Source organism: Ursus arctos, unplaced genomic scaffold, assembly GCF_023065955.2.
Source record: "Ursus arctos isolate Adak ecotype North America unplaced genomic scaffold, UrsArc2.0 scaffold_2, whole genome shotgun sequence".
In the NCBI taxonomy this organism is placed as follows: Eukaryota; Metazoa; Chordata; class Mammalia; order Carnivora; family Ursidae; genus Ursus; species Ursus arctos.
The window spans coordinates 21,274,077-21,284,884 of NW_026622874.1; the positions used below are offsets into that span (position 1 = coordinate 21,274,077).

The window sequence follows — 10,808 nt, forward strand, 5'->3', positions numbered from 1 at the left end:
AATCGTGACACCCCCCACCAAAGATATGCTGAGGTCCTAACTCCTGGTATCTATAATGTGACCATATTTGGAAACAGGGCCTTTGCAGATGTAACCAAATTAAGATGAGGTCATTAGTGTTGGCCTTTAATCCAATATGACTGGCATCCTTGTAAGAGGGGAAGACAGCCATAGGAAGAGATACACCAACAGAAGCATAGACTAGAGTTTTGTTGCCACCAACTAAAGAATATCTCCAGATATAACTAGAAGAAGGAAAAATCCTCTTCTAGAGGCTTCACAGGGAGCATGGCTTTGCCAACACCTTAATTTCAGTATTCTAGTCTCCAGAACGGTGGGAGATGAAATTTCTATTGTTTTAAGCCACCGAGTTTGTGGTTATTTGTTATGGCAGTCCTAGAAAAACTAACACACTGTTAGTCATTAAGAGTCCAAGGAGGCATAGACAATTATTGATGCTTGCACAATTGTATAGCAGGGATGTTGTGAAAGAGATGACTTCACTGAAAGGGAATTTGGACATATCACCCCTAAAGGTCCTTCTTGATCATGTGATTCTGCAACGCACTGATCCAGTAAGATTCTCGCACCAATAGATACGTAGCATAGATATATAGATTGCAATTAATGGGTTAGAAAGGCCAGACAAGATGTCTAACACACGTATTCATTTAAACCTCACAAATCTTAAATCAGATGTGCTCAGCTTCCCACAATAACATAGGTGTCTATATATCTCTACCCATGAATGCTAACATTCTCTTCTGGCAAGATGTAGGAAGGATACAGTAATAGATTAACACCATGTAACTATTTGGGATTATTGGCTACAAAAAAGTAGAAAATAAAATATAAATGTGAAAAATTTGTTTCTCAAGTATTTTGTCTTACCTAGAGATTAAGAGGGAGGAGGAGGGGGAAGAGGAGAGGAAGGAGAGGAGAGAGGGAGGGAAGAAGAAGGAAGGAAGGGAAGAAAGAAGAGAGAGAGGAAGAAAGGAGTGAGGAAGGGAGGGCGGGAGGGAAGGAGAAAGGGAGGACAGATGGAAAGACATCAGGGTATATAACACCACTTCCTGAATAGAGGGCCAGGAGTCAGAAAGTCCAAATTACTGAACTAGTCTCTGCACCATCCTAATAATAAAGCAAGTAAATGTTTTTCCAAAAGTTATGTTACCAATGATACATTTATCTCAATGAGATGTTCACAGTGCTTTAAGAAAGCTATTAATGGTACATGATTCACATCTCTGTTGAATCTGTTTCTGTTCAATATTTGCATAGTTTTATAAATGTCAATATGTTCTTACATTTACACAGTCTCTCATGGATTATAAACTCTGAATGGGGAAGACACTCTATTTTACAGATATACTATGCCACCAGACATTTGGAGATTCCTAAATTAGAACAAATAGTGATCTAGTTAAATATCATTGTGTTTTGCCTGTAAACTAAAGGTGCTTTTTAATCCCCACATGGAATTGTTGTGTTGATTAAATAAGACAAGGACAAGGCAATTGCACAGTGGCCATCAGTAAATCTCCATTAAATATCAGCTCCAGGTTTCATACGGAGACAAATATTAAGAGTCAATATTTGTGCTTAAAACCCCAATGTTTATTGCAACAATGTCCACAATAGCCAAACTATGGAAAGAGCCCAGATGTTCATTGACAGATGAATGGATAAAGATGATGTGGTCTGTACACACACACACACACACACACACACACACACACACACAGGAATATTACTTAGGCATCAAAAAGGATGAAATCTTACCATTTGCAGCAATGTGGATGGAACAGGAGGGTATTATGCTAAGTGAAATAAATCAATCAGAGAAAGACAATTATCATATGGTTTCACAACTTAAGAAATGAAACAGAGGATCATAGGGGAAGGGAGGGAAAAATAAAATAAGACAAAATCAGAGAGGGAGACAAACCATAAGAACTCTTAACCATAGGAAACAAACTTAGGGTTGATGGAGGGGAGGTGGGTGGGGGGATGGGGTAACTGATGGGCATTAAGGCGGGCACATGATGGAATGAGCACTGGGTGTTATATGCAACTGGTGAATCACTGAACTCTACATCTGAAACTAATGAAACACTATATGTTAATTAATTGAATTTAAATAAAATAAGATAAAAAAGTTAAATGTGGAAAATGTTAAGATCTTTACCCCCATAATGAAATGCTGACAATGGCAGAGTATAGAGTAACCTCTATAAAGCACCAGTTTTAAGCCCAACAATCGAGGGGTTAGACCATGGCTCTCCTACCCAGTGAGCTATATGACCTCAGGTAAGTTGTCTAGCTCCCTTATCATCAGTTGTCTTATCATAAGAGTTATTTTCAGGGTCATCACATAAGTATTAGTTGTAACACTTATAAAGCATCTAATGTCATGCCTGGCACACAGGGAGCATTTGATAAATAGTAGTAGTAAATCCAAGGGGGTCTTCAGACCATGTTGACTCATCTCAAAGGGTTCCTCTAAGTACTTTCCATTCCTCTATACACAACTTCTATTTTATCTAATAATTTGAGTTCTACTTCCATATCATTACATACATATGTTGTGCCTATATTACAAAAAAATCACACAATTATTAAAAATTAAGTGCCTTATGAAGGAAAAGTATCCAAAACCGAAAAAAGGAAAAAAAAAATCAGTATCAGATGGTTGAAGGCCAATCCAAGGATTATCTGGGAGATGTCATTGTTTAATTTACTCTTTATTGGGACACCTGGGTGGTTCAGTCAGTTAAACATCTGCCTTCAGCTCAGGCCATGATCCCGGGGTCCTGGGATCAAGTCCTGCACTGGGCTCCCTGCTGAGAAGAGACCCTGCTTCTCCCTCTGCCACTCTCCCTGCTTGTGTGCTGTCACTCTCTCTGACAAATGAATAAATATAATCTTCAAAGAAAAATTTACTATTTACTGCTGACTAAAGGTCCCAAATTTAATAATGTTACCATGAACTGTATAGATTTTTTTCTAGTAGAGATGCAAATAATGTGTTTTGTGGAACAGAATATCCCAAGGGTTGTGGTTATGGGTATTAACTAGTATTTTTGCATCTAGTTCAGTAATCTTCTCCTAACATTTCTTCATTAAATTACGTATAAATATCTGAAGTCTTCAAATGCTCTTTGACCCAGTCTTACCATCTTCCCAATTCCCTCACTAATAAATGAGTGAATAAAATCTTTGACATGTGTTCACGTTATATTTGCATGTGAGTCATAATTTTAATTTTCTAAAAATTATATGTTAGCAGCCCTGAGAAAGCTTATTAGGAACTTAATTACCATAATCTTTTACAAAATGAAAAATTATTTGGCGATGTGAATTATCACTTTCTAATTTATCTGTTACATCAGTTCAGAGTTTTGCTGTGTTCTCAGAGCTGGGCATTCCTGTGTTCAGGCCGCCGGCACGATCAAGGACAGCTGCCAGCTGCTGTGGCAAGATACGTTGGCAGAAGTTCTAAGATCTCCTATTCAACTCTATTTGCAATGAATTAAAAATCGCTGCCACAGTTGCTGTTGGCTTCCCCTTCTTTACTTATTCCAATCTGCATTAATGGTCTGAGAGATAAGGCTCATGGTACCACAGGCTCACAATGTCTGGCTACTTCACACATATGAAATAGTTCCACTCCAGTTTTCTTGCCAAAAGGGGAGAATAAACAAAGCTGGACTCTGAAAGAGCGGGCTTGTTGGTTTCACCTGATTTGCACCTTGTTAATATGTAAGGCTCACTGACACAGAAGCCATTTGGCAACACTTGGAGCCAAATCTCTGCTTAATTCATGATTACTTTAAGCCATGTGAATATCATGGGTTTATATGCTCAAGGTTTTGAAGAAAGAAAAGTTTGGACAACCCAGATCTGAATGTAAAATTTTATGGATAATTCAAGGGCTAATGATCCTTGTTTCCATGAACAAATATTGAAGTATATGATAAATCCATTAGGCTCAGAATAGGAAAACAAAAAAAGATACAAATGGGGGTGAATTATTCTCTTCATAGAAGGATTCTGCACTATAAAAATAATTCAGGGGCACCTGGGTGGCTCAGTCAGTTAAGCGTCTGCCTTCACCTCAAGTCATGATCTTAGGGTCCTGAGATTGAGCCCCGCATTGGGCTCCCTGCTCAGTGGGAAGCCTGCTTTCCCTCTCCCTCTGCCACCTGCCCCTCTCCCCTGCTTTCTCTCTCTTTCACTCTCTCACAAGTAAGTAAATAAAATCATTATTTAAAAAATTCATCATAATACCTTTTAGGAGTGAAACCCTGGGGCCTATAAACTTTTCTTTTTCTTCTCCTCTCTTTCTCAATACAAATGTTTAAAGCAGCGAGGTAGAATGAGCAAGGCTTTCGTACTGCTAGTGGTGTGTGACCTTAGAGAAAACTATTCATCTCACTTGGACAGAATTTTCTTATCCAAGAATGAATGAGTGAGTCTAGTGGACTTAGATCAGATCTTTCTTCTAGCACTAATTTTCATTTTTGACTTAATTTTTAGATATTTAGCTAGTTGGAAGGGTAGCTAGATCAAGCCTATATTCTTCCGTTTACTGATACTGCAAACGGGCATGAATCCTAGGTTTTTTGCTCACAAGCTGTGTGACTTTGGGCAAGTCACTGAAACTCATAAAGCCTCAGTGTCCTTATCTGTAAAATGGGGACAGGGATGCTACTTATGGCATATATTTGAAAGGTTAAATGGCTAAGTGTATTCAAATGCCTGGTACAGTAACTAGTATGTAGTTTTACTCAATAAGTATCAGTGGTTTTTACTGTTGGAACCATCGTATGATAAGACTTCTGAGTTCAAGGAAAAATTTTGCAAAATAATTTTTTAAAATCTATCTTCAAAGCTATGTATGCTCATTTTGACCCAGTGCAACTCACTTTAAGATATCCTGTCTAGAACTGAAATTAATTTTGCATTTCACAGTAATTTTCTCACGAGCATATAACGATTAACAATATAATATTTTCAATCCTTTATTATCCTGCAGATAGAAAATACTACATACTTATCTGACATTTTATTACATTTTTTAAAAAGCTAAAATATTGGCATTGACATTAAGACAGGATGACAGAGAAGATTAAGAAGGAACTACAGTTGTTAAAAAAGTTTCCTGAACAAACTGTAAATTCTCTTCATCTGAAATAGCCTCTAAAACGTTTTCATATTTTTTAAGATTTACTGATTTATTTGAGAGGGACGGAGAGCGTGGGCGGATGGGCAGAAGGCAAGGGAGAGAGAGAATCCTCAAGCAGACCCCCGCTGAGCCCAGAGCCTGTGGGGCTCAATCCCAGAACCCTAAGATCGTGACCTGAGCCGAAATCAAGAGTGACAGACTGAGCCACACAGGTGCCCCTAAAATATTTTTTATAATGGCAGTATTAATATTAATTCAAATGGTATATTTTTGCTTATAGGTGCTAAAAACTATGGGTTGTATGGACTCTAAGAAGTCAATTTGAGTTTCAATTTTTTAAATTTAAGCATCATAGCTAAGATCTGGGGAAAAAACATGAAATTCATCTAGTTGCCAATTTTACAGGTTTATTTACAAGTTTGTTGTGACTATCATCCAAAGTGGTAAATAATTCTAAGCTTAACATTGGTAACATTTCAGCCTTAGTTACTATATAGTTATTTCCATTTAACAGGTCATAGAAACAGCAGTGAGAATAATACTACTACAACTTATTAAATATCTGCCTTTTACAGAGCACTCCCTTACTATGGGTCTGCAATTATTAAGTACATAAGCATTTATTTCTTTTTAGTTTTAATTCCAATATAGTTAACATACAGTGTTATATTAGTTTCAGGGGTACAATATAGTGATTTCAACACTTCCATACATCACCCAGTGCTTACCATGGTAAGTGGGCTCTTTAACCCCCATCACCTATTTCAGCCATCTCCTCAATCCCCCTTCCCTGAGATCGTGACCTGAGCCAAAAGCAGGAGCCCAACATTCAACTGACTGAACCTCCAGGCGCCCCATGTCATCAAAATTTTTAAAAATCCATCCATTTCTTCAACGTTCTCCTGTGCAGAGCCTTGATGGAGTGGTGTGAAGGCCCTAAAGAGAGAGAGAGGGCAGGCTGGGGCAGGGATGTGCATAGCCTTAGGAACGGGTGTAAAGTCTAGGCTTTATTTTAGATTTGGGTAAGGGGAGAAGCTGTTGAAAGTTTCAGAGCAGAATATAACTGGCCGTAACCTGTGCAAAATCTTGAGGGTGAGACTACAGATGGGGGGTCAGGTGGGAGATGATACAGAAACAATTATATACAGAGGTGGTGGTGGTGGTGATTTGAATTTGAGCCAGGGCAGGTGCTGGCACTTGTCAGCTGAGACTGGGTTAGAGAAAGAAGGGCAGAGCTCAACTCTCTGATATGGACAGAAAAGAGGAAAAGACCGGTATATGAGAGAAGAGGTGCTCAGCTCTTGTTTCATCCCTGGGGCAGGGACCAAGGGGGATGGACCATCATTCTCTACCCATCTCTGGGTCCTTGCTTCCTGAGACCGCCACCCTCCAACAAAGTTTTAAATTTGGAGTCCACGTTGAAGCCTGAGGGATACAGGGAGAAAAGGAGGAACCAAAAATGGAGGCAAAGTCCATGCAATGTGAGCACTAACAGATCTTATAAGAAGATAATGACAGAAGAGGTCATCATTCATCATTTGAGGGTCAAGTGTGTCTGTGAGAAGGCCATTCCCCCACCTTCTTGGGGGGGGTGTAGAGGGAAGTTTTCCTTCCACAAGGCAAGTGAGTAAATCTCTGAGAATAGCCCTAAAGGAGAGCCGGGTGCCCGCAGAAACAGGCATCACTTCCTAGCTAGAACCACCCTGGGCTGCAAAGTCCAGAGGTCTACATTCATCCCAGTATAGAGGCCAAGCTTGGTGAGACCATTCTCAGGGTGGAGGCCATTATCAGAGAAGAGACCTGTGGCATATTTGCCTTTACAGTCTCTTCCCTAATCTGGGGGAGAATAAAGAGTTGCATAACATCTGTTCCTGTGTTAGGAGATTCTAGAAATAGGAGGCAACATCTGAAGGTTTGATGACACCATTCTGCCATGCATCTAGGAGAAGGAAGGGGACAAACACTCCCCAATCCCAGTTCTCCATGTCCCATAAAGGATATGTACTATCATCCCTCTCATTCCTTGGCTCCATAAGAAGGTTCACAGAGATTAGCCAAGGGGCAGGAGGCCTGGGAGTTGCCCAGGCAGCCCACCTTGGAAAAATGTTTAGAATTTTTACCCCTGGCAGCAATGAAGGGCCCAAAATGAAGCTAAACTGAGACCCCTACAAGCCACCAATAGTTCCTATGCAGAGACCACCATATCAACAGAGGCCACCAGCATCAGAGAGAAATAGGCTAACTCAGAATGAGCAGAGGACTCCTCAATCCCTGGCCACTCAGGTGTGACCCTCTGACAGGCACTATCAGCATCACCTGGGAGTTAAAATTAGCAACGCAGAGTCTCAGGCCCCACCCTCAATCTTCTGAATCACAATCTGCTTTTTATCGAGACCAATAGGAGATTCATATGTGCATAAAAGTCTCCGCAACAGTGCTGTAAACCCTGACTCTGTGACCAGTTCTGGGAGCAGAGTTTCTTCTCCCTTCCCACTGAGTTGGCTGCAGTAAGCGCTGTGAGGACGTGTGGGAGTCTGGGGTTTGATGAGACATGAGAAGGAAGGTCCAAAAGGAAAAGAAAGAAGAAAGAGTGTGCAAGAGAGTTCACATACACCCACTTTTCAGGTCACCAGGTAGACAGTGTCAGGGAAAAGGGAGCAGAAAAGCTTTAGATGAAGTTTAAGAAAAAGTTTTAAAATGAACAGTCTTAGGGGCGCCTGGGTGGCTCAGTCATTAAGCGTCTGCCTCAGGGCGTGATCCCGGCGTTCTGGGATCGAGCCCCACATCAGGCTCCTCCGCTGGGAGCCTGCTACTTCCTCTCCCACTCCCCCTGCCTGTGTTCCCTCTCTCGCTGGCTGTCTCCTGTCGAATGAATAAATAAAATCTTAAAAAAAAAAAAGAACAGTCTTAAATACTCAAATAAGACTGTCCTGATAATCACATTGACAGGAATGACCTTGGCCAAGATGTTCTGAAGGGCAAGTTCAACAGAGAGCTTTTCTGAAATCAGAAATAAGAAAAAAATGTAATGGTTCCATGTTTACACGCTCCATAAGTTGAGAGTTCTCAGGAAGGCACTTCAACAATCCTGCATTTATCCACCAAACATTTATTAAAAACCTAAATGCAGGGCGCTGTGCTAAGTACCAGAATGCAAGCAAATAAGACATGAACCTAAGGGACTAAAAGACAAATGGGTGAGAAAGTTGTCCCTTCAGCAGATATTTACTGTTACCCTCTTCGATCCAGGCACTGTTGTGAGCACTAGGAGTGGACTAAATAAGCAAACGCCCTACTCGTGGAGCTTACATTCTAGTGGAGGAACCGGATAATACACGATAAAATGTATGGTATGTGGGATAAGGGCTAAGGAAAAAAAAAAAGGCAGCGAAGTGGGGTTGGGAGTGTAGGGGGAGCGTTGCAATTTTAAATAGGGGGGCCGGGAAAGAAGCATGAATTCTGAGTAACCCCAAAGCACACCTTGTGAGTGTCAGAAAGGAGAGCACTCCAGGCAGACAGAGCAGTAATCCAAAGGCTTTTCAATGCCAAGACCACCAAGGAGGCCACTGTATGGCTGCAGCAGAAGGAGAGCAGGTGAGAGTCAGAGGACATGATGTTGGAGAGGTAATGCCCATCAGGGGGGCCTTGAAGACCCCTGTGAGGACTTGGGCTTTTCCTCTAAGTGAAAGGGGAGTCATGGAAGGCTGTTATGCAGGGGAGTGATGGGAATCTGACTTACGTTCTGATAGGCTCAGTCTGATTGCTAGGAACGATGGAATGAAGAGGAGTTGTAAGATTCTGGGTGTGATTTTCAGGTAGAGTCACCATTTGCTTTGGAGTGGGAAAAAAAGAAAAGACAGGAGTCAAGAATAACATGTAAACAAGTCAGTATAATAAAATATTGTATTTTGTTCACTAAATTCTGTAAATTGCACCTCATGTAAATCCAAAGAGCTCTAGTCTTGGTCCCAGGACATCCAGCTGAGCCTTAGCAGGACTTCGTGCTGGCCTGACGTGGGCTATACGCGGCATAGAGAGCTGCCGTACAGCGGATGCCATACAGCTTTTCTAGGTTGTGATGAGGCAACTTAGAGAATGAAATCACAGGATGTTCCAGGTGGCACCTGTCTGCTTTCTTGAACCAAGTTAAACCACGTGTTAGAGTATTTCTTGTGTTTCTGTCCGGTGTTCTGAGGTTGTAATCTCTAATCTAATCCACAGAAGGTGTGGGAAGGTACTACTAACGAGGTTCCCCTTAATGGCTCCTTCCATTCCAGAACTAACTTAACAGCTGGTCCCTGAAAGTCTCTTCAATCCTTAAGAAGCCCAAAACTAATTTCTTAACAAAAAGTGGCAAACAAGTGCCTCAATGGGAAAAATTATCTGGAAATAAGCTAAATCTGAAAGATACAGTTTTAAATACCCAATTGTAAGTCTCAGTTATTTTCAGACATCATCTCAACTGCAGTATTTTCCGAAAATGTCCATCCTGACTTCCTTTTTAAAACAATCTATAAACCAGGATCATAAAATCCAACGGGATCTACATTTTTAACATCTAACCACAAGGTGGAGATCTAAAGCAAAGAGTAGTTTCATAACAGGGCTCAACTTAGAATCCAGAGCTTCTCATCCAAGATTAGAGGTGTCTGTGTTCTCAGACTGTACAGAAATTGCATTATTTTAAGTTAAAGGAAAAGACATCGCTTATGTATCCGTGTTCTCTTATACGGATTAGAAATGTATACGGCGCACAAGTATTTCAGGAAGCTCTAAGCAACACAATGTCATTCACGCGTGCAGCAAAGTGGAGACATTGATTAGATTTTCAAGCTTTAGGTATAAAGTAAGGAGAACGCTATTGTTTTATTACTTGATTGTGAGTACATTTTAACAAGGGCTAATGTGATTATTTTAGTCCAGATATTGGAAGGCTGGTACTGAAAACTCAGTCCCTTTAAAACTCACAGACACAAGTACCAGACTAGTGGTTCTAAAGATTCTAAACCATGAGTATGACTAAAATACTCCTCCAGTTTCATTTCATGTGTACACGGTAGTGGGACTAACTTACCAAGTGAAGCCCTGGTGACAGCAGAAACTCCTCATCTCCTTTAAGATTAATGGGTTTTATCAGTTTGCCCAATGGCACACCAAATGCACTCGTTTGATTCACAGATTATCCTCCAGGGTCACTTCATCTAGAAGTTTCACTATCTTAAAAATAATCTAAATTTCCTTGGATTTCTTGTAGTGTGAATAATTATTTTTCCCTATAGAAACAAAAAACAGTCGAAAGAGATAATCTAAGCTAAATAGTAAATAGAAAACATGGTATGAGCTTTTCTGTTTCTTCTACTTCCATATGTTTTAACTTATTTAAAGATCATGTAACAGAAGTATATTAACTAGTTCAGCTGCAGCCAAAATTCTTGGCAGGGTAACTCCTTAAATTTCCTCTGCTATTTTTTATCATAATGAAAGAAGCCATTCGTGGAAACTGTTTTTCCTCCTAGTTTACTCAAGTTCTAAGAACTTCAATCTTCTATTTATTAAAGGTGTTGATCACCATACCTTAGAAAATTAAAAAGGAAGGCAAACACATGCTCCAAGATTGTTG

The 10,808-nt window shown here is 40.3% G+C and overlaps 1 long non-coding RNA gene across 1 annotated transcript; it reads right to left on the minus strand.

Annotated features, from left to right (window-relative positions):
* Positions 1-1,782: 1,782 nt before the first annotated feature.
* Positions 1,783-10,445, minus strand: LOC113262752 (uncharacterized). Its single transcript, XR_003318908.3, has 3 exons — positions 10,263-10,445; positions 8,928-9,019; positions 1,783-1,820 (listed from the first exon to the last, which is right to left on the minus strand). It is a non-coding gene; the product is annotated as an uncharacterized LOC113262752 (long non-coding RNA).
* Between the last annotated feature and the right edge of the window lie 363 nt (positions 10,446-10,808).